The sequence below is a fragment of the Grus americana genome, chromosome 3 (assembly GCF_028858705.1).
Source record: "Grus americana isolate bGruAme1 chromosome 3, bGruAme1.mat, whole genome shotgun sequence".
Classification (NCBI taxonomy): domain Eukaryota; kingdom Metazoa; phylum Chordata; class Aves; order Gruiformes; family Gruidae; genus Grus; species Grus americana.
The window spans coordinates 102,266,895-102,290,073 of record NC_072854.1 but is presented as its reverse complement, the minus strand read 5'-3'; the positions used below and the strand labels follow the sequence as shown (position 1 = coordinate 102,290,073).

The window sequence follows — 23,179 nt, the reverse complement described above, 5'->3', positions numbered from 1 at the left end:
TGCACGTTCTCAAAAAAGCCAATGAACTCCTATAATAATGCCTGTTTCTAAGATAATGCTAAAGACTGAATATTGATAAATAAGCAATTTTTATCACTGAAACATTTGCTTCAATCGTTCATATCCCAATCAATAGTATGTTACTGATGGCACAGAAATGTGTTTTTCTGCCAGCTCCTTACCCATCCAATCTAACTCTTAACATTAAATGTGTGGGGCGCAAGGTCTTATTTTTTATAACTCCTTTCAAGAGACACACAGTTAGGAAGCGCTCAAGGGCAGGCTCCTAGTAGGCCGTCCTGACAGTCAATATTGCCCTCTGGTCGCTTCAGTCTTTCTTCCACCTCAGAAAGGTGGAAGGTTCTTCGCTCTGGCATGCCTCAGGCATACAGCCATCATTCGCAGCCCTGACCCCACTCTGAAGCTCTAAATATTTAATCTGATGAGCATTTTATCACTCACCCTTTGCTACCTGTGTTTCTGAAAGCACTTGGGGCGATGCACTGGCTCCCCGGCCGCACACCGCACACGCTTCACTAGCCTTTGCTGCTGAGACCTAGGCTCTAAAAATAAGACGGAAGAGCTATAAATAGGAGTCGCTTAAAGCGTTTCCAAAATGCCCTGTCAACGCTGCTGCTTCGGAGGGGAGACCTCCTTCAGGAGGGGAAGGCAGGGTGGTAGGCAGCGAGCCCACGGAGGGCGGCCGTTGGTGGCGGGCAGGGCAGGGCAGGGCAGGGCAGGGCAGGGCAGGGCAAGGGGAGCAGCGGCCCGGGCCGGCCCGACCGCGGGGCTCCTCCCCGGGCAGCCGCGGTTGCCAGGCGGATCCCCGCGGGCCGGCGGCTGGTGCTGTGCGGGTCTCGGGCCGAGGGATTTCGAGGGCTCCCTGCCTCCTCCCCTCCCTCCGCCTGCCAGGTAACCCGGCACCCGCGGCCCCCCGGTGTGCGCGGGAGGGAGCGCCGCCCTCGCCGGGGGCCGTGAGGGGACGGGAGGCCTCCCCGAGTCTGTGGGGAGGGCAGCGGGCAGCCCAGGGTGCCGGGACCCAGGCTTTTCTCAGTGGTGCCCAGTGGCAGGACCAGCGGCCACGGGCACACGCTGAAACACAGGAGGGTCTCTCTGAACATCGGGAATCGCTTTTCCCTGTGAGGGTGACAGAGCACTGGCACAGGTTGTCCAGTGGAGTCGGCATCCTCGGACACATTCAAAAGCCATCTGGACATGGCCCTAGGCAACCAGATCTGGGTGGCCCTGCTGGAGCAGGGGGGTTGGACCAGCTGACCTCCAGAGGTCTCTTCCCTCTCAACCTCTCCGTGATTCTGTGAAATCCTGTAGAGCCTCGCTCAGAATTACCTTTCGCTCAGAATTCTCCTTTGCTTAAGGCTTTCGGGATTGTGCTTAAATTTAATAAGAGCTTTATAGTCTGCTGTTGCTGCTGCTTATGGCTTTATGGTGGAGAAGGTCTCTTAGGGTAAACTTTGATTGCAGCTAGCAGGCCTCCAGTAGAGAGCTGCCTGTGCCTTAAGAGAGCGAGCAGCAGGGAATTACATTTAATACCTCCTCCTTTCAGTTCTGACATTCTTTCAGCAAGTAACAGCAGGGCTCCCCTACTATGTTGTATGATCTCGCTCTGTTAACTAATTTCGTCTTGTAACAGGAATCCTCTTGCTTGCACAATGAAAAAAAAATAATCATGTGGCTGTAAAGCCTGGTAGTTTAACAGTGCCGTAGTTTTAAACGATGTTGTTTAGTCCTACTGAATGCCCTGCTTATATTCTCATCTAACCTGTGCCTTGTGTCATTTGAGAAGATAAGAAAAAGCAGATAAATAAAAATCAGAAAACTGTCCCACTTCACTATAGGTAGTTTTTTTACTGAGAAGAAGAGCCGGGTCTCCATGATGAAGACAGCCAGTGTTTTGCTGCAGTAGCATAGCCAGCAGCCCATTGCAAATGTTCATGCATCTGAAGATAGTCCCGCTTCACAGAGATTCATTGTAATTAGGTACTTTGTTGTTGTTGTTGAACAGCTAGCAGAAAATGGCTTTTTTCAGAAAATGGAAAGTTTAATTGCAATAGTCCAGTTTTGCTATGCATTTTGGAGGGTTCATTTTATGATGTCTTTAACTGCCAACAAAGTCTTTTTCAGCCAAGCCCTGATGGTATTTGAAGAAACTACTTGAGTACATATAGTTTTTGAATACAAGACAGAGGTGTGGCCTCTCTGTTGCTCTCACAAACACACATGTACCTGCCCATATTTCTTCATATCTTCTCCTTGAAAACACCCATGAGCTTTTAGAGGATCAAATTGTGACCTTGTCGAAGTCATTGTCACCATCATTATGAACTTCAGCAGGGGCCAGAGCTGCAAGCAAATTTACATTGGTGATTGAAAATCGAAAGCAAAATGTACTTGCCTATTACAGTCATTATAGATTTCTTAAATATTTTACTGGGCCAATTCTGTAAAGGAGAAAAATGGAAAACAGATTTTATGGGGGTTTTCCCCGCACATTTCTTAATGAATTACAAAGAAATGAAAATATGCAAAAAAGGTGTCCTGATGATTTCTTGACTAACATAATATGATAAATATCAAGAAATTGCAACAAAATTAAAAAGTTCCCGTCTAAATAAATGGTTACATCGCTGAGATTATAGAAACATGCTCATTCATGTAAGAAGAGCTGTTGGTTGCCCAAAAATGTGGAGACCTGAGATCTTTTCTAAGAAACACCAAGGAATATATAGGTGCTGGTAGGTAAACAAAGACTTAAAGATCTGGCTGGTGCTGGCAGCCTGATCCATTAAGATAATAAGAAATTCTTAACTCTTTTAGTTATTTACAACTCGTTGCCCCCATTCTGCATGTGAAGTTAATTCTTACTGAAAGCTTTTATGCCTGTCACTCAGGAAAGAAGCATTATACTATCATTATGTTCATCCTGCAATATCTGATTAGCCAAGCCAAAACACACAAACATATCATGCTAACTTTATAACTTATAATTCTCCCAAAAACTTGTTGGTCTCAACCTTGTCTGAGTTTATCACTAATATCTGATTGCATATTCTTCCCTGTCCTTCAATACCACATTAACTTTGTGACAGTGTAACTTTAGAGAATTTGGCTGTAAATTATGCGTTTAATTTTATCTCAGCAGATTTAGGTATCAGTGGCTGTCTTTAATTATTTAATTTTAAACTTGGAAGTTGTTCATTTGGCCTCATTAGTCAAAGTGTCACAGTATAGAGTTAACAGGAGTCGTACTTGGAAAATTTGCAAATGTTGAGTTAATATTACTTAGCGCTTCAGAGGAATTGAAATGCTTTCAAGGCAGCTGCTGAAGTTATTGCTAAGTATTGATGAATACCAAGAGCTTGTTTCTCATCCTTTTAATTGTGTTTAGAGATGACACAAACTAAATGATGTATCAACTACACTGTAATGAATTCTAATAGATTGGGAAGAAAAATAAATCTTTATTCAGGAGGTAACTTCTGGGTGTTAGAAGATGTAGTATGAGGATAAGAACAGATGGGGTTGTGTGTGTGTATATATATATATATATATATATATATACTTGCTGAAGGGTTTTTTCAGGTGCTTGAAAGGCAGGATCCTGGTGGCAGAATGCTGAACTAGACGGGCTGCAGTTCTGATAAAAAAAGAGCAATCATTTAATTGACATACGTAACTAAAAAGTTACAGAAAGCTCAGCTTCTTGAACTGTGTTCATATCCTTAGTGATTTATGGTGGCTCTGTAGTTATCCCCTGAATTGGGCTTCACACATTCTCCTATGGGTGGTTTTTTTGCGCTTAGGAACAGATACATTGCTGTTCCTGCTGTCCTTATGCTGGAGGCTTTATGACTAGACAGAGCAGAGCTGTTTTATTGGCTTTTGGCCACTGGCAGGTTTTTTTGCCTACTCTGAAGAAATTTCCAGTTTGCTAGCATCCGGCGCTTCACCCTCCCTTGTCACTGCTGTGGCCACAGTTGTGGCTGATCTTGGTTTGGCTTTGTGACACCTGGCACTGATTATTCCTCACCAGGGCTGAAGGTGCCATAGTAAGCTTCCTGGCAGCCCCACCAAGTGCACAGCATGCCCCTGAAGTGACATAAAGAAAAGGAAAAGTTCCCAATTTTTTTTTCCTGCTCTTCAACCATCAGTCTGTTATTTCTATCTGCTGCAGCTGCTGCAGGAAGAGGCTGTATTACCTTTGTGAACTGTTGAATCTTGTAGCTAACTGCTGTGAGCCAGCAGGTTTCAAATGTGAACTGTAGTTCCTTGTAAAGATCTTATGTTCAAGATGGTCACCTTTGACCTACCACATGGCACATCAGTGATGATTTACAGTCCTGTGGGTTGAAAAATGGAAAATAGAAATAATAGAATAATAATAAATAGTATGACAATTTAATGGAATTAAATGATATTCTTGTCAAAGTCCTAACAAAATAATTGATAGACTTATTCATGTAATTCATTCATGTAATACTGTAGTTTCAGCAACTGTACTGAACACTCGTTATATCTGACAATGCATTATACCTGACGAAAAGGGGGAAAATTCAGTAATTCCTCACTGTATAGAACAGAAGTTGGCTTCAAAATTTCTTGCTTTGTCAGGCAATAACACATCAATGTCATGTCACGTAGAAAAAGTCAAAGCATGCGCATGAGCAGAGGAAACCCAGTTGAGTAGAGGAGAAAATATTTAAAACTCAAGGGAGAGGAGACAGCAATTACCAGCTGCTCTGGTTAAATATTCTTTTCTGTGCTCTTTTTCATACTTTTGATTTCATTTCTTTTTTAAGGTACATTGTTATTTTTAAATGAATATAATTCACGCATGTCCTGCCATGCCTTGGCATTTAGGCACTAGGATAAAATTAACAGAATATGTTGTATGAAAGCCTGTTAGTTAAGAATGCATTTGCTCAGTCCTTTTTTTCTTTTTTTCACTAGGCATTAGTTCCCATTTCAGCCTTTGGAGACAAGAGGAGCCCAGACAGTCAATAAAACATGCAAGACTGGTAGAGATTGGCTTTCTTCTGGGTGTAGGTCAGTGGCCCTGATGCAGCCTGTGGCTTTATCTTGCTCAAAACATCTGAGAGGAGTTATCAGTCAAGCTATACTGACAGAAGAAACCCAGTCTGAATAATTTTTTTCCTAATTTATAACTTGCAATAATATGTAATACAATATATAATATATATGATATCATTTATAAGTAAAGAAGGTTGTAAAGTGGCAAAACACTTTATCAGTGCTGCCTTGCATCTGACTAGAAGTTCATCTAGTCAAATATGTGTCCAGTACTGGCCATAAGCAGATGCCTGGGAAAGTACAAAAACAGGGCAAGAATACAACACTTTCCCCTAATACTCTCCCTCCTCCCTTTGTTCCTTTCTCAGCTCTTTGGGGAAAAGTGGCCTTCAATCTTTGGCTAACCAGTGTGGTGGACACATAAACCTCAGAGTTTTCTAACAGTACTCATCTCTTGTTTCAGTGCTTATTTGTACTTAGATTATTTCTCCTGACTTGCTGATTGTGCTGCGTATTTAAATATGACAGATCAAGACTCGTTTTGTGAGGCACATATCTGCATAGAGTGAAGGACAACTATTGCCCTGAGAAACTTTAAACCTCTGGTTTAACTAGACAAGGCAGACTGGAAGGGAAAAAGGTACGCATCATGGTCTTTGATGCTCTAAGTTATGCACCAATTATAAATATATTCCTAAAGTCATTTCCAGTCTGCTGTTGCTGCAGAGCCAAGGCAGCAGAAGCCTTCATAGCAATTTGAAGCTCAAGGAAAGTTCCACTGCCACAGCACTCGACCCTCTTCACAGGGAATAGAGAGAAAGCATTTGCTTGCTCTGGGGGAGAGCGGAGCATGCTGGTGGAGTAGGCAGCACATCCTTGGCCAGATGCTGCCACAAACCTCCTAGTCAGTAGAGAAAGGGATACTTCAAAGCCATAGACAGTGTCCGAGGTGACTCTTGGGCACCGGGAGAAGGGAGAGACTGTATTGCACCCATCCTGCTAAAGTCAGCCTTCTCCCTGCTGAGAAGAGAAATAGGATTTTGGAAGGGGCATGGGGGTAGAAGTGATTTCAGGGCTTGAATTTTCAAAGGACTCTAAAATAACTGAAGTAATGTGCCAGCAGCAGGTTCGTATCCATCAGCAGAGACAGCATAAATTTATTTATATCTTGCTTTTACCTGCCCAGGATGGGGCCATATTTCTTGTTGATAAATGCAAGCTAAAGTGCTTCACTTACAACGTGCTTATTTTAGAAACTCAGAAAATGGTTTCTGCCTTTATTGAAGTAACTACTTGACTGTGTTGCCCACTGAAATCCATGGACTACCACAGCATGGCTGCCTACTTGAGAGGTAGCTCAGTTACCTTCTCAGGCAATCAAGTCATTTGTTCTTCATCAACTAGAGTTTATATATTAATGAATAGACTCCCTGCTGTTAAGAAGTTCTCTCATTTGGATACTGTGTAAAGGATAACAATTTGCAGATGAGCTCTGGCCCATGGAAAGCCCAATAAGAGCGATTCATTATCCTGCAGGGCAAGAGTATAGGCTAATCAGTACTTGAGCAACCCTCAGCTATTTAATTGGGATAAAAGGGCTGATACAATTATGGTGCTCTTTCTATTTATTTAAGAATCTTGAAAGTGTTACTAGAAAATAATGAACATGTCCTGGATGAGAAGAAATAATTGATCTGTATGCAGCTACCTAGAGATAACATGCAGAAGTGAGTGAAAATGTCTGAGCTCTTATAAAAAGAAAGACACCTTTCTAAAATGTATTGCTAGTTGAACCATGTTCTATTCTGTTAATGAAAAGAGATAGAGAATAAAGAGTAGAGTCATAATTTTTCCACATGCTTTCATGGTTTTCTTATTATTTGTCTTCTGTTCTTATTTTTCTGCCTGTACAGATACCCAGACTATAACATCTCCCTTTTACATCAAAGGGAATTGATGAAGGACTGCCCTGATCTTTCTTCCTTTCATCTGTCTCTTCTTGCTTCTCCACATTTTCTCTCTAGCTACAAGTGGATACCACCCAGTGACAGCAAAGGCATTTGAAACGGAGTGTCTGTGCTCCGCTGAGGGGCCTTGCAGCTGACAAGCACACTGCTAAAATTGGATCCTGCTGATCAGTGGGAGGATGGCCTGGGTCTGGGTTCATGCATATCTTCACAGGGGCTCTCTAGGGTATCCCTTATATAACTGCAACAGTTGCTTAATTTGCCTCTGGCTCTTAATAGTTAATCACGCAGTTTAAGTTATCACATAATTAAATACCACAAAGTACAAACATCAGAGTGTTCGTGCAATACAAGTATGGTAGGCTTTAGTAGAGGCAGTCATCAAGTGGTAGAACTCCTGTTCCACAGGAAGGTCCAAAATTAAGGAAAATAAATGATGCCATATTAGAATGTGTATTGGAATCCCTCTGCTTGTGCCTTTAAATTCTTTTTTTTTTTTTAAAAATTCATTTCTTAATTCATTGAATCTGGAGGCTCTGTCTCATAGGTTCCCAAATGCCAGGGCTTCCACATTTTTTAGTTATTCATACCAGAGTGAGTCCCGAGAAGCCCAGAGGAAGGTCTCCCAGGGCTTCAAGACTCAGAGCCTGGGAATAAGCTGAGTTCTCAAAGATCTCAAGTTTCCTGCTGCTCAACTGGAAGGCCCAGTGACCTGTAGCTTTTGGGTTCACAAGAGAGTAAGGATGGCCCCACTACTTCCACAAAGCCAGCGGGCCTGGAAACGGCAGGTGTTGGAGTGGCCGACAGATGGGAATCTGCACAAACAATAGTCAATTTGGTGTTGTTTTAATGTTCTGGATTAAGTTTGTGAATGCTGCTTCCGTATCTGATGCCTGGTGAGGGATGCAGGCTTCTGCAAGTATTCAAATACGGACCCAGAGTGATTCCAGTCCACTAGAAAATGAATGTGGATTTAGGATGCTGACAAATAATGCATATCAAATAATCAGTTCTGAACGCTAAATGCCACATGTATGTGTCAGATGCTGTAGTTCTGTATTCCTGTGGATGAAGGTCCACTCCTTTTTACCCAAACTTACTCTATCAATGGAAAACCCCTGAGAACGTTTTCAAGCATAAATTCCATTGCTTAATATGTATGATCAGGTCTGTTTCTGTTTCAGAGCTATGCTAAACTTTCCACATTCCCCTGAATGGCAACGGCCTAATATGCGGCTAATTTTTAACCCACTATAGTAAGCAGTGATAAATCCTGGATGAATACGTGAAAGAGGATATTCTATCACTAGTGAATAATAGTACAGGAGACTAGACTGATGCTGAAACCTTCTTAAAAATTGCACTTGTCACTAATTTTTGTACTGAGAGCCAAGTCTTGCGACACACAAAGCCCTGCAAATCTGGGAGCTGATGCTGCTCAGCACCTTACTGGAGGCAAGTACAAAGCTACAGAATCAAACTCTTTGTTTTTGGAGAATGATCCTCTCACAGCAGCAACTGCTTAGCTGTGTGCTTTAATCTATTTCATTGTACCTCATTCAAAATATTCAGAAAGAGTCTGTCTTATGTCTTCTGTGAATGCCATTAGCAATGTCATGTATCTGTGCATTATTATTAGCTAAAATGTAAAAAAGCATCTCTCTCTTCTCTAACTTCCATTCAGCACTTTTACTGTCAACTTTTTAGGTGTGCTATGTTTTATATTCAATAGAAACAATTCCCTGTGAAGCATTTTAGTATCTATCTGTCTGCTATAAGACAGACTTGATTTTTCTTCCATATAATTTACAGCCTGGGTCTCCTGTTAAAAGAACTGTGCATTGATGTGAAATAGCAAAGTATCACACTCACTGATTGAATAGTTTTGTTATAATCCAGTGAAATTAAAGCAGCTTGGCACAAATGAAAGTAACTGCTGCAGCGTTTGTGTAGGGAGACAGATTCAGGTATTATAGAAATGCTGAAAATACAGAGAAACTGAAGACACTACATTGACAACAAAACACATCATTAAATAGAAGTGAGCCTCTGCTAGATCTGGGACTTATTCCCTTACCTAATGACTGCAAAGATCAGGGCTTAATTTATAGTTGGATAGGTAACTATTGAGTATGCAGTACTCAATACAGGTTTAACAGAGATGGTCATAAATTATGATAGATTTAGGAAAGCCTTTCTGAAATTATCCCAAAACACAGCAGCTTCTGTTAATATACCTGAGTTTAAGCAGAGATGAGGCAGAAGCTCTCCTCTCTCTCTCTGTTTGCTATGCCTCAAATGAAAAACTTCACAAAAATTAACACTATTCCTTCAAAGGCTAGATACTACTTGTTTTCTTTCTAAATGTCATGGTTTACCTCCATAACCCCAGCAGGTAACTGAGCACCACGCAGTCACTCGCTCACCCCTCCCCTCCAAGGGGATGGGGAGGAGAATGGGAAAAACCTCATGTGTTGAGATAAAGACAGTTTAATAGGATAACAGAGGATAACAATAATAATAAAAATAATATCCAAGTGATGTACAAATGCAATTGCTCACACACGCAGAGAAAAAAAAACAACAATGCCCAGTCTGCTTCTGAGCAGTGATCCCACTTCCCCAGTTAGTTACGGAGCATGCTGTTCTATGGCAGGGAATGTCCCTTTGGCCAGCCTGGGTCAGTGTCCTGGCTGTGCTCTCCCAGCTTCTCGTGCACCTGGCAGGGCGTGGGGAGCTGAAAAGTCCTTGACTTGGTGCAGACACTACAACTACTCAGCAACAACTAAAAACATCAGTGTGTTAGCAACGTTATTCTCACACAAAATCCAAAATGCAGCACTACACTGGCTACTAGAAATAAAACTAGCTCTATCTCAGCTGAAACAAGGAAACTGAAAAAACAGGCAAAAATAATAGCACCTGTATAGCTGCTGAATTATTTTACCAGTGGTACTAAAGTATGGTTTTACAAAGCCTGTGCGTAAAGCCAACAGGACTTAAGCTTGTGGTAAGGAGCATTGCCAAATTACTGCTGTTAAGAGACTACCCTTTGGATTCAGCAACTCTGTCAGACAGCTCCATTGTTTCACTACCAGACACTTTGCTCTGGAAAAGGGTCGTTCCTCATTCAAGGCCTGATCCTGGAGTTAACTGGAGTATATTGCTAGTGGCATCACCTTGGATATGGTCTGTATGGTATCGGACCACCATAATGAATCATGTGACTTGAACACAATAGGTTTTATACTGTCATCTCATTGGTTTCCAAAGTACCTCTTGCCAAAATCATGTACTTTTTGTATGGCTTTCTGTGGGGAAACACACCACTCCTAGAAGCTTTTAGGGCTCCATAAATCAAAAATGGTTGCAGCTACGGAAACTATGCAGTTTCTTCTCATGAGAAAGAAAATTCCACATACTAGATATTTAGATAAAAATGAAAAAAAAATGTCTTGAGGTTTAGGCACTGGTCTGGTACTCAGGAAATCAAGTTTAATTTCTCTGCCACTAACTCTCTTGATCTTGTTACAATGAACAAATCACTCTTTTTCAGCCTCTGAAATTGAGAAAATGCTCCTCTCCCACCACACACACACCTGCTATTTATCTGGTTTGCAAACTTCAATTGTAAACTCTTTGGGTATGCTAATGAGGGCCTGACTATTTGTACAGAGCCTGGGACTCTGATCTGATTGAGACCTCGGGAAGTCACCAGAGTTCAAACAACAGCAGCAACGTTAGTGCAGGAGGTAACTGCTGCGAATGCACGTGTAAAGGACAAGTTACTTAAAGTTCTGCCACTATAGTGACTGTGTTCAACCATAACAACTGTTTAGTGCCTGCCTCATGTGTTACACATAGCATGCACATATTAAACTAAATGTATTTGGGTCAAACAATTACAATTTTTGATACGTGCTTGTTCCATTGTTATCTCTCCTGACTCAGCAGTTTCCCACCGATGTTTTTCCACTTGAAATTGTAGCGGAGTAACTATTGAGCTAAAATGGTAGGATTGGACACAAGAAGATAAAGAATGACTTCCTGTTCTAAAGTTGCACATGCTTAAGAGCCCTTTCAGTATAGTATCCTTCTACCTGCCATGCCTTTCACGTATGTTTGACATAAAAAAGAAAAAGCCAAAAGAAGTGAGGATTTAGCCGGAGATAATTTATATTTCAAAAGAAATTAAAGAATCAAAGTGATTATTAGTAATACACAGTGAGACGTAGCTAAGCTAATTTGCTTTTAAGTCTTTAGCCAGTATATATGAAGCTATGATTAAGTTCCACTAATTTTCAAAACATGAATAAAAATGCTTAAGGAATGTATCTAAATAAATAATTAAAAAAAATAATCAAATATTTTCATGTGTTACCTTGGATTTGAGAGCAGTAACTGCCTTTGTCCATATCCTGTTGTGACTACAGAAGGATGTTTTCAAAAGACAAAAAGAATCTGACCTTTTGATGATTTTATTAACTTAGGGACCCATGACAATTAGAAATATGAGCACACAGAAAAAGCAATAACATTTACTCAAATCCAATTTATTTCATAGTATTTTTATTTTAAGCCTGTGATCTAAGGTGGCAGAATTTGATGACTGCTCATAATCTTTTCAGCTTTTGTTTTCTGAGAACAGTGTTATGATACTCTCTGGTACCTGCATCCTTTTATCTTTAAGAAGACTGTCCTAGACAAGTGATTTTGCCAAAAACTAAGCTACCAGTGGTGCAGCCTGAATTTCAGAACAGGTTGAGAATACACTCTCTGAAAAAACAGGCTCTTTGACAAGTGTCACCAAATCAAGCTCCAAAGCCTGTAATCACTTGCTAAAGTCCCTGCCCTTAGGTTTTGGTTATAGCTGTGTAAACACAAGGTTTGCCAAGTTGTGGCCGTGACTTTGAAGGCAAAATTTATCCTGAACTGTATGTATGAGAACAAAAGTAAAGGTTTCATTCTTTAAGAGTCAGACCCCTGGTTCCTCCCCCAAATTACAATGTTGCCTTGAAACCAGAGAAAGAATTGCATTGATTTTTCTAGTTCTGATGGCACTTGGCATGTCCTTTGACATTCAGGATCATCTCTAAGGAGATATTTCCTTTGCAATTCACAAATCTAATCAGGCAAATATAAATTCACAGTTAAGCCACTTCTGCTGGTAGACAACCCTTTGGCATATAAAACTACTGAGCTTTAGGCTCCTACATGCCAGTTGGCTTATCTGCTTAAAAAGCATGGACTTTTAAGTGTGGGCTTAAAGTGACAAGATTTATCTGGTGGAGAAGATTATGTATGCACGTCGCATTGGTGACTGGCTTGCTTCAAGTTAACCAGGAATAGATTTAAGCTGAATCAAAATAAGTTTTTAAAGTGGAAAAAGTCTACTTAAATTATAATTCAAATTAACGCTGGAACTTTTGCATATAGACAAATTATTTCACTAATTTAGAAGTAAGTTAAAAATGAGGACTGAAGTTTAGCCTCCACGATCAGACTTCCAAATTAAGGTACCAGCTTCTCCTTGATTTTAGTGGGTGTTAGGAATATGATTGTGTTGAAAACCATACCACTGGACAGGTAGGGACTGAAATCGCCTGGATTTCCTATGAATCTGTGTCTGTCTGACTCCTGTGAAGCTAAGTGGCTTTTGAAATTGAGACTTGGCCCTTTCAGCTGTTAAGGCATACAGTAAAATTTACCCTGTAATTCATCTGAGATTAATTCAGCTGTCAGCAGTGGGACATATCTTTATAAAATGGGCAGAATTCCATGTATTTGGAATTTGTGTTCTTGTGACTTTTACCCTAAATTTGCAGAGTGGGCTTGTTTGCTTAGTTGGGCCTGGCTTTTCTAGGCCTGGCTTCTGTGTTATGAGCCTATACTATTTTGTCGAGTGTCTTTAGAAAATCTTTAATGTTGTGCTTTTTTCCACACTGCTTCCCTTGGGCACAAGCAGCACAGTAGCATACTGAGCTGCTGCTTCTTCTGCCTGGAAAATTTATGTTTAGCAGAGATGATCTTTCAGATTGCAAAATACGTGACATTTGCGCAATGCCACGGCTCATTTTTGTGGCCTGCAGAAAACTGGCCTGTCGATGCTGTTGTAACAGGGAATTTTCTCTCGGAGTATCTGGTCAAAAGGGTCATACTAATTGGTAGGGATTAAAACAAACAGAAGTAATCTGGCGGGGAAAGTAAACTTGAAAATACCAGTCTTTTCATACCTGGGTCAGTTGTAGCAGAGAATTCTGGCCAGGAGATGACTCTTCTGTAATCCCCATAGGACCTGCAGATAGATGATCGTCTTTTTTAATGTTTCCTTAATACGTAACCAATACATTTTCCTTCCCTGCCGAGGGTCCCAGATAGCCATGGTGCCTACATACTCCATGATGGGACTTTTCAGAGGACACATGAGTCTGAAAAGTAGCCGTAAGTATTCAAAGTGTTACTTGAGAGGTGCCTATGTGCTTCAATTTTGGAATAACAGCTTGAATATTACGAGATTATTAAAAATACTTATTTTATTATTGAAACAATATAAAGTAGATAAGTGTTTCTAATATCTGCTATTACAAAAATCTCACCCTCTTAATTCAGGCAAGCAGCTTTCCTGGTCAGGATCTCTGCCAAGCACCTGTAGAAGAACCACTAGAAAGCTGTTCTGCCTGAAGCTTCCCTTCTCAGAAATGCTCTTCTATGATACCTTCCATATAGTTTCAGTCTTTAGTTAGACGCTGGCAAACACCAGGCAACCACCACCCACCATTTTTGTCCTTTCGTCCCTCACTTGACGAAGTCCAGCTGCAGTCAGAGGGTTTTCACTCTCTGCAAATAAGGATTGCTGCATTTCAGGGCCCACAGCGCATTGTCCTACCATCCTCCTCTTCCCACCTTTTTAAAGGAACCCTGAAGGATTTCAAGGAGAACACCTATTGTGTCCCCACCTCAGCAGTCTGCCATACTGGTTTCCTTTATAAAGTGATGTATATGTATTTGCTGAAGGGAACAGAAGCAGAGACACCTCTGTTAGAAGCTCAGAGCAGAAACCAAAGCTCAATGCTTGCCAGTGCTTCCTGTAGCTCAAAACAGGCAGAAATACCCAGGAGGAGACCAGCTTGAGATACCTATACAGCTGAACCAAAGAAAGAGGATCTGCAAAACATTTGTCAGCCATTGACAGGGCCACTCTGCTGAGAGATGATTGTTTTATTGGGTACTGTATTACCTGCACTGAAGCAAGCACTGAGGCCATAGCCATGGGCAAATGTTCTACCTTGTAAAGCATGAGACACAGACTGAAGAGTTGGTCCCTCTCCCCTCCAGATTTAATCTCTAAATACAAGATGAGGCAGAAGACAGATACAAACAGATGCAGGACCGTAACTGTGAACTACTACTTATGGTATGAGATAGCTCTTTCCTTGCAAAACTGGAGGATACTTCTACCAGTTTACAAAAGGCAAAGCCAAGGATGTTGCAGAGATGGTTCCCACTTGCCAGTAACATGAAGGGTAAATAATAATGTGACATTTCCAAGGTTTTGAAGCTTAAGTATCACTGAAGAATTTTTATTTGTTGGTTATAAGTACCTATAGCTTTTTCCCCAAGCTGTGAAATTTCAACTTGTAGGAATTAGTAGCTAGCAATGTTATAAAGATAAACTATTTGCAGTATAGCAGCACTGCAGTTATACTAATCTTTAAAAGAGTAAAATAGTTGACATGTTCTTGAGAATGGGCTTTTTTTTTTTTTGCTCCTATAAGAGGCAAAAGGTAGTGGCTTTGAATTAGCAGTCTGGCGAGGAGCAAAGTCACCTCTTGTGTTTTTCAAAAGCATATTTTTGTTTTTCAGCTACATGGAAAAGACATGTTTTATCACTGTCATTGTGTATCAGTCAAATTTTAATACTCCTACGACTGGATTTATGATATGACATTATACATCTGGACATGATAATTCTCCAGACATGATTTGCAGAAGTAATCTCTTGCAATTCAATCAGTGGAAACTAGGTAAATTAGTCATTGTACAACTACACATTCAGGACTATAATAAATTACTAGGAAAGTCATTACAAAATAGGAAATAAAAAGAGTCAGTGTTGAGAGAGTTGTCACTGTTCTTTATTGCTTGTTCTTGGATCTGTGTTTCCCAGAGATCTTTCCTCATATATAGAAGCAAGATGTAAATGTCTTGAAAGTACAATAGTACTTAGAGTTTAGAAAATTTTCAAAAGCAGGCAATTTTCTGTAGGTAGATCTGTGGTCATATATAGAAAATGTTGTAACTCTGAAATTTTGAAAACTTGGATAAAGCAACTTGCTAAATGTTGCAGGTACATGACATCTATCTAAGACAGCAGAAAATACAGTTTAATTCCATTCAAAAATGGACTTGAGAACTCTGCCTGTCTTTACAGCATACAAAGGGCTGTTTCAATTTGACCTGATGCGTGTTTGCCCCATCATCAGAGCCTCATAACAGGGCCACTTAAATTTCCTGGAAGGTTTCTATTTAACATTTCCCTCAATTTGAAGTTATTCAAAGACGTAAAAGAAAACAAAAGAATCTATTAAAAACTGCGATCTTTCCAGTGAGTTTTAAATAAGATCAGCCTCTCTAAGGGTGGGAAATACTTAGATGGGCACCCACTAAATCTCCACATTTTATTGTTTTTATCCTTAAAAGATCTTCTTTGAGAAATGGATGTGGTTTTTTGTGTCCTCTTTTCAGAGAGATTGAGACACAGAAAGACAAAATGACTTGCCAAAGTTCAACAGAAAGTCTCTGGCAAAGAAAAGAATTTGTGTTTTTTTTTTTCCTTACGTAGGAATAACCACAATGCTGCTTATTGCACAATGTTAGTTATTTTCTGTACACAGGATAGAGTTAGTTTTTATGAAAGACAAAAAAATTAGATTAAACTACTAGTGCCTTGTATATCTTCAGCATTTCAAATTTGAGGCAGTAATTCATTTTGAGAAGAATGTTCTTTTTATAAATGGATTTTCCATCCCTTTTTAATCCTTGGATATTGTTTGGATTATCACATTGTTCTTCTGTCATGCTGCCTTTTTCACTGCGTATATTGAAATCAGGCTGTCACTGCCAATCAGGGAAAGATTTGGGGCATTTCCCGAAATACTATTTTCTTTTCCTTAGTGACAACAGCCTCTAGCTGCTGTGATTTAGGGCATTGCCATTCCTTGAACTCGGTAGAGCTGCCCCACTTTACACCAGCTAGGGATGGTGCTGGATATTACTGAAGAGCTTGTTCCAGTTGCTTTTGCCAGCAGGACGTTACAGCACAACTGGCAAAATTAATGAAAAAAATCAAGTTTTCAAAGTTTTGGAAGTGAATAACTACTGGTCTCAAGCACATAAAAGCTTTGAAAGAGAACAGTACTGATTTTAACTACTTGATTTCTTTACTATGGTACTGCCACACGAGTGGTTTGTTTCCCTGATTGCAATTGGCCACATGGTAAATGCTCATGATTAGGAATTTTGTGAGCTTTATATTTGTCTGCTTCAAGTATCGGATTCCATTGTGGTACCTGTACTACTCATGCGAAATTTCATCAAGGCAAGAGATAAAGGCAGTTGGTCATAATTTCGCACCAAGTTTTCCATTGCTTTACAGCAAACATAAAGTCATTATTTCTATTGACGTCTCTGCACCTGTTTCTGTCGTGGTGTAAGCACTCTGGCTGTGCTTGCGCGTTCGATGAACAATCAGAATGGATGGTCCTGGAGCTGAAGTAACACCACCTTTCTGTGCCTGGTCATGTTGGGATGTGATGCCACACCTGGAAAGCCTGTTGAAAGCAGGTCTTCATGCCAGTGCCCTTCTGGCGGGCTTTTAGTCACTTGCGGCAGCACATTAGTAAATATTACTGAATGAAGCAACAAATACGGGATAAGGTGTTCTGTGCCACTCTTTCTTATGGTGCTTATCCAAAAGATGATGCAATAAGTTGAATGTAGTCAAACTCCTTGGCAGTGAAAAACAGTTTGTAGCACTCTCTCATTTGGTAGGCAAGAGATTTAGACAAGAAAAAGCAACACAGCAAAAAAGCAGCCAAACTGAGGTTAGAAGGATTGATTTCCAGACTCTCAACCCAATGTCTCCTATTCTTTCAAAATACAATAAAAACTTTGAAACTAAGTCATTAACTGAAATTGTACGTTGGGGACATAAACGATGAAACAATCATTTACTTCATTGTGTCAGAAAGCCAAATCTGAATAGGTTGGATGGGCTGATTTTCTCAGCATAAAGGCTATTCTGCATCTTTGGATGAAAGGCCCAAGGCACGTTAGATTTCTGGTCTCCAGTATTCTGTTTATTTTTCAAAATTATTTGCTAGTAACTTTCCATCTACAAATCCTGTCTGATGATTTGAGAAGGAATCCAGAAATAATATTTTTGTTCAGAAACAGGATGAAATACAATGATCTATCTCAGCTGCACTACCAGGTTAAAATTTAAGACGAGTAAATGCTGATCTGCTTCTTGACTTTTTTTCTGGGCTAATGAATTTATGTCAGATACAGAGATAAATTCTTCCTAATCTGAGAAGTCTTGTGGGTTAGAGATTCAGAGGAATGTCATGGTCAGTCTGTGCATAACACATTTCTGTTCCATGTTCTGGCTCCTTTTCTGGGCCCACTTCTGTCTTTGCATCTATCCAGTCCATTTTCCTCACTTCAGAGTGCCACAGTTAGACCTGGTATTACCAAGAGGTAAGATATTCATATACAGTTTTTTACAGTACTTTGTCCTACTCTCTAGTATTAAATCTTTCAAAATGTAAATGCTTTTTATTATATCAGATATTAAACAGAGAGATCCTCTATTAGTCTCCAGAGTTCTATAATATCCAAGGCTCATACATTACTTATTGCAAGCCATAATTCTCAGGTATTCAAAAACATGCAAAATGAGAATAACTTACCACTTTTTCATGTTATATTTTGTGTTACACTTACCTTTTGAAAGAAACGAATGAATATTGACTTGATTTTATTGCAAGCAGGAGAGTATAAATATTAAAATGTTTTCAGAGCCATGGTTGCCTGAGACATTTCTTGCCCCATTGAATGAACTAAGATTTTTACCTCTTGCAGCTTTTTCTCCTGGATCTTCCTGCAAGCTCTCCAACCAGTACATCATTCAAGATCACATGGCTGCTCATTACAAGAAACTGATGTCCGCCAAAGGTATGTACAGTCTTTAATGACAATACCTGTGTTGCTGAAAGATGAAAACATAGTCAAGGGGTATGTTGGTTGCCCTTAGTTTTGGCTGGCTGCTGAATTTCTTCCCCTTTCTTTCCTCCCTGTCCCCATCACTAACTCAACAGTGTAGGAGCATTTAAAAGTGAGGCATAACATGGTGTGCCCTAAAAGAGGAGATACGTAGAACCCTCAATTGGAACTTTAACCTCGTCTTGGGAGAAGCAATCCTAACTGTTGAGAGGCGTAAAGCCTACAAGGTGAAAGCGTTCCACAAAATGATAAGTTCATGTTAGGAAGGGAAATATTATTTAATTCCCCTGTGTTATTTTAATAATGGTTTCTGTTTAGATGTATATGGCAGTTGACTAAAAGGAAAGGTAAAATGAGAACTAGGGCAAGTATTTGTTTAACTGGGAGAAACCACTGAAGAGTAATAGGGAGGTTATGGGTTTTGATGTTTAGAAAGTTACAGTATTGGTCCTAAATAACCTAGAGGGAAGTTCCATTAGCATGCAGTCATGTTTGAGAGGGCTCCTCAAATACTCTCTCTCCTGTAAGTAGCTGCAAACCACTAGAAAGAGAATTTGGAATTAAAAAAATGTCCTACATCAGTTGTCTGGAGCTGAGTAAACTTCCTGGTGCTTCAGGTGCAGGTGAAAACAATTGGAGTTGGATGGTCATAGCCATAGTTAGGTTAATGCAAGACTTCCAGTCCTTGGGCTCCCCAGGCTTTCTAACCAAACAATTCACTGATAACACACAGTGAGCCTTATAGCAACATAGCTGTTGAACAATAGATGAGATTGCTGCTGCATTTTTGCCAGGAGACCAACCCTTTCGTCAATTTGCAGTGTCAGCTGCTTTATTTTAAACTACCTAGCTCAATTCTAGCGTGTCTTTTTATCATGGTATCAGAACCACTATTTAAAAGGTTCATGACCTCCACCGTGCTGCGGTTCATGACCATCCCACTCATACGAGGAGCTGGAGGCTGGATTGCTGTTGTGTACTGCTGTACCTAAGTGCCTTTTGCTTTTGCGTGGCTAATGTCACAGAAACAGCGAACTCTAAGGACTGCAGAATTCACATCCTAGTGCATTGCTCATAAATATACAGAAGCGTCAGGACTACGTAAAAGCAGCAAAACCTGCTGTATATAATTGAAATTTGTTTTATTCTCAACTGGTGAAGGCTAAATGAGGGAGCAAAGATAAAAAAATAAAAGGAAGAAAACAAAGGTGCTTTGCAGTTGTTTTGTCTATTACCTTCTTAAAGCTCAGAAGAAAATACACGGAAGGTATTCTTGGCATAAAAGGAGCCAAGTGCTTTGTTCCTAAGCAGGTTTCAATTTTCTTTTTTCAAATGTCAGACCTGCTTCTCTGTAGCAGAATTCAGTCAAGCTGGAAAGAGCTTTTTAAAGTAGGTGCTAATCAAGATTTCCAGTGGCTAAAATTTCTAATTCTTAGGTGTTTCACCATCTGAAGTTATAGTTCTCAAAAGTCAGATTTGCAGTGTACTACAGTACGAACCTTTAATATTAAAACACTTATTTTACTTATTATAGTGCTTCATCATTACTACAGGTTTTCCTCGTAGAGCTTAACTTTTGCATACATATTAAAAACTGCAATATTGCAAGGATATCAAGATTCTCTTCTGTACATACCTTGATGCTCTGAAGTGCTGACTTGCCACATGTTCTGTACATCCATAGAGGAGATGATAGGATTTTGTGCCTCTGAAAAATATGGTCAGGGCTGTCTAAAGGCCTTCCCCACTATCCTTCTAAATATTATCCAATCTTTTTGAAATACAGCTGCTTTTTTAAATACAACCAGTTTGTATCACTACTCACTCCAGGCAGTGGCTAGCCCTGCATGTCTGAAATGTCGTTTGGAGCACTTGTACAAACTCCAATTTGCTGTGACATTTGGCAGTAATCACAAAAGTGTCTTGGATGGAAAAGGAGTCAGTGTCCTTCAAATTAAACTGGAATATTGAACTTCTCCTAGGTGATTGCTTTTCCCTCTACAGTCAAAAACAGTAATTCCCTATATACTTCAGCTATATCCAGGTACATGCAATCAAACATACAGCTCCATTAACATCCATACCATCTCCTGTATGGATCATGACTTAACGAAGGGTATGCAGCAGTAGAGTGACAGGGCTTCCATGAAGCTCACTTGATTTAACCTTTTACCATGAAAACCAAATGACTGAATAACAGAAAATGCTGTGTGCAAAACTGTAATTGTATAATCAAATAACGCCTATTGATAGAAAGATGATGATGAACTGGCAACCCTGAGCCTAGGCTCACTCTCGGAGCATCACTTGGCAGTTTCCCCTGGCTGATAGCAGCTGTACTACTCATCCCTGAAATATAAACTTTCTGGGTAGCAGTAGATGCCAATGCAAAATGAGTACAGCTTTTCTGAAATTGTAAACTAAAATGAAGGTTAATAAATGTAGCAGTACTGGCTCTTATTTCTATACCTAAGTAAAGATGGGTGAATGCCAGAAAATTCAGACCCAGGTTTGGTACTGAGCTAACAGCAGCACTGCTGAGGCACTTACCTTATGCTTTTACCCAGATAAAGACAAGGGGCCAAATCCTTAGTTGGTGTAATTGTAGTTGGTGTAACTCAACTCACTGCACTACATTTAAGCTACGCTAGCTTCTGAGAGCTGACCATTGGTGAAGATAATAGAAGGAAACAGGAAGAAAATCGTATACATCACTAGGGAAACAATAGGATGTGGTGGTTTGTAGTTATGCATTATTAATAATGCTAGTATCATGCAAACTGGTACCACGTTCCCACAGGGAATTCAACACCTTAGGATGATCAGTTTCATCTCTGTCCATTTTTGTATGATTATTTGTGATGTTAGTGTTTCATTGCACTGAACCTTCTTTTTGTTAATACAGCTGCTGTTGATTCATCTGCACCAAAGAGTTTGCGTACCAGTGTTAAATGCGAGTAGTTCTGTTTTGTTTTCAAAATAGGTCTGGCTCCATTTGTTTGGCTTGGAAATACTTGTCTTCTTTTATGATGAAGGAGTTCTGAAGAGGCATATACATGCTGAAAATATGCATCATTGTGGTTAAGTATCTAGTATCTAATATCTAATCTAGTATCTAAGTTAATAGCTGTACCTAGCACTTGGTTCCTGTTTGCACAGATACATGCTAACTTGCATCCATGGGACTCCTTGATATACATACTTTAGGCAACGCGGCTGTTGGAGGGATAAATTGCTTTAGTTTTCCAGTCTAAACTCAGACCACTGGCCCTTTGAATTCTTTGCTAATCCACACGGTATTTTTCATTTTCTTAAGTGCTTCGTGTATTTCTGGGCATCAGGCATGCTACAGTTAGAGCAGGTTTTGAGTAATGAATGGGATTTTGGTAAGAGAACATTGCGCTGCACCTTAACGCCACCTCTTGGCTGAAGCCTGCAGTACCCAATGTGTAGGGAGAGTCTCTCCTGCCCTTCCTTTTTTGAAAGGAAGAGAGATTGGTGAGAAGCAATACATTCCTCCCTTTCCCTGGAAACAGAGCATTCACTCTAGAATGTGTTTAGTTTTCTTCATTCACCAGGTTGTGAGGCATATGCTACTTCTCTGCATGGGAGCACACACCCTTTCTACACAGAAAAGCTCCTTTTTAAAATGAAATTTAAAAAGCTGGGAAGATGAAAGCTTCTGGTTTTCCACAGTACACACATAGTGGGAACCATGTATCAGAGATCCGCAGTAGGCTATTGCTCTGAGTGGGGTATAATGTACTTGTAAGCAAAGACAGCTCAATGGCAATGGGGAGATGCAGTTTTTCGAGCAAGATACACACAAGCCGAGAAGGCAAACATAACTCTTGCCCATAAAGACTTAGAAAAATGTATGATATGAGATATTCAAAACAGAAGAGCAAAAAAACAAGTTCAGGATCATAACACATCACAAATCAAAATTCTCTTCTCTTTGCTTTTCAACTCCTCATGCTCAACAGTATGTTTTTCTTTTTTCAGTGCTGTCTTTTATATAATCATTTTAAACCTAGTATTTTTAATTAATCATTTTATGAAAACAGTGCTGCAGTAGCAGAATGAAATGTCGCAGAAAGCTTTCTGAGAACATGAATGTTTGACAGAGATGGTCCTGACACAGAAGCGCATGAGGAGTAGAATCCCACTTTCTTGAGAAGATCAAGAGGACACAGAATTTGTTAGCGTTAGCTACAATAGCAAGTTTTCCTATATTTTGTATCAGAGGGAAACATTATCTGTGTTTTTTATAATCTGTGTTTTTTATAATGCTTTCTTAGGAAGGTTTTCCTTTCAAACAGCTAAGCAGGACTGTACTGCTGTGTGTAGTTTCTGTTAATTTAGAAGCCCACATGAGTACAAGGTTCCTGGTGCACACAGAAGCCATAACATGAGATTCTCAGTTGGAGAAAGTGAGGACCCAACATCATTTTTGTCAGTATCCCACAGGGAAAATGTAAATCACCTTTATCATAATATTTATCTTCACTAAAAGATACTATGTATCAGCTAAATCCCTTTTCTGACAGGTTGGCTCCAGAAATGTCTGTCTTGGCAAAAGAAGTTTTGTTCCTCAAAGGATAAAACTCAAAATTTAGAAGTCGCGGTGCAAAGACACATCAGAACTTATGTCTTCTGAAGTGTTAAGCAGGGCAGTAGCACAATGGAGGTACTGTTGCTGCTAATGGCGTTGATGTGCAAATCATTTGTGCAGCATAAAATTACTTTATGCCTACAAAAATAGGCTTCTGTTTATCATTTGCATATTCAAAGACACAAAATAAATGAAAGCTGTTTTGCCAGCCTACTAGAATGATAGGAGGAGAAAACTAATTTTCTACTTAGTAGATTACAGCATT

General features: G+C 40.0%; 1 long non-coding RNA gene across 1 annotated transcript; it reads left to right on the top strand.

Annotated features, from left to right (window-relative positions):
* The first annotated feature begins 771 nt into the window (after window positions 1–771).
* LOC129205419 (uncharacterized) lies at window positions 772–21,249 on the top strand. The gene is made up of 4 exons (XR_008576726.1): window positions 772–912; window positions 13,383–13,457; window positions 18,159–18,251; window positions 21,205–21,249. It is a non-coding gene; the product is annotated as an uncharacterized LOC129205419 (long non-coding RNA).
* Window positions 21,250–23,179: the final 1,930 nt, after the last annotated feature.